Here is a 732-nt window from a genome sequence, read left to right on the forward strand (position 1 = left end):
TTGAAATTAAGCCTGCGTTGCTTAATATGTTGCAAAATAATGTAACGTTTTATGGGTTACCTAACGAAAATCCTAACACCCATTTGACAAATTTCTTAGAAATTTGTAACACTTTTAAAATTACTGATGTAACTGCAGAAGCAATCAAACTTTGCCTTTTTCCTTTTACTTTGAAGGATCGAGCTAAAGAATGGTTAACTTCTATGCCAGCCGCATCAATTGAGACTTGGGAGCAATTAGCCCAAGCATTTTTATCAAAATTTTCCCTTTAGCAAAAACCGCAAGAGTCATTAAAGAGTTAACATCTTTTTCTCAAAATGATAATGAAACTCTTTATGAGGCTTGGGAACGTTTTAAAGAACTTCAACGTTTATGCCCACACCACCAATTGCCCGGTGAACTTTTAATGCAAACATTTTATAATGGACTAAATCCTACAACTAGAGGTTCATTGGATGCTATGTCTGGAGGGTTATTCATGAAGAAAACATCTGCCCAAGCAAGAGAACTTTTGGAGGAAATGGCAATCAATAGCAGTATGTGGCCCGCGGAACGTGGACACGTACCATCAGCGAAACCATCATCCTCAACAACATCATCAGTTAAAGGTATAGTGAATCTTGATCCAGTAGCGATGTTGCAAGCCCAATTTTCTGCCTTGTCGCACAAAATTGATAGGTTTATGGCACCGTGTGATCCTAATGGTTAACCAATCCAAACGGATGTGGATTA

The 732-nt window shown here is 38.0% G+C and overlaps 1 non-coding gene across 1 annotated transcript; it reads right to left on the reverse strand.

Moving 5' to 3' along the window:
- Positions 1 to 283: 283 nt before the first annotated feature.
- On the reverse strand, positions 284 to 390 carry LOC136207619 (small nucleolar RNA R71). The gene has a single exon (XR_010676751.1). It is a non-coding gene; the product is annotated as a small nucleolar RNA R71 (small nucleolar RNA).
- Positions 391 to 732: the final 342 nt, after the last annotated feature.

The sequence above is a fragment of the Euphorbia lathyris genome, chromosome 9, assembly GCF_963576675.1.
Source record: "Euphorbia lathyris chromosome 9, ddEupLath1.1, whole genome shotgun sequence".
NCBI lineage: Eukaryota > Viridiplantae > Streptophyta > Magnoliopsida > Malpighiales > Euphorbiaceae > Euphorbia > Euphorbia lathyris.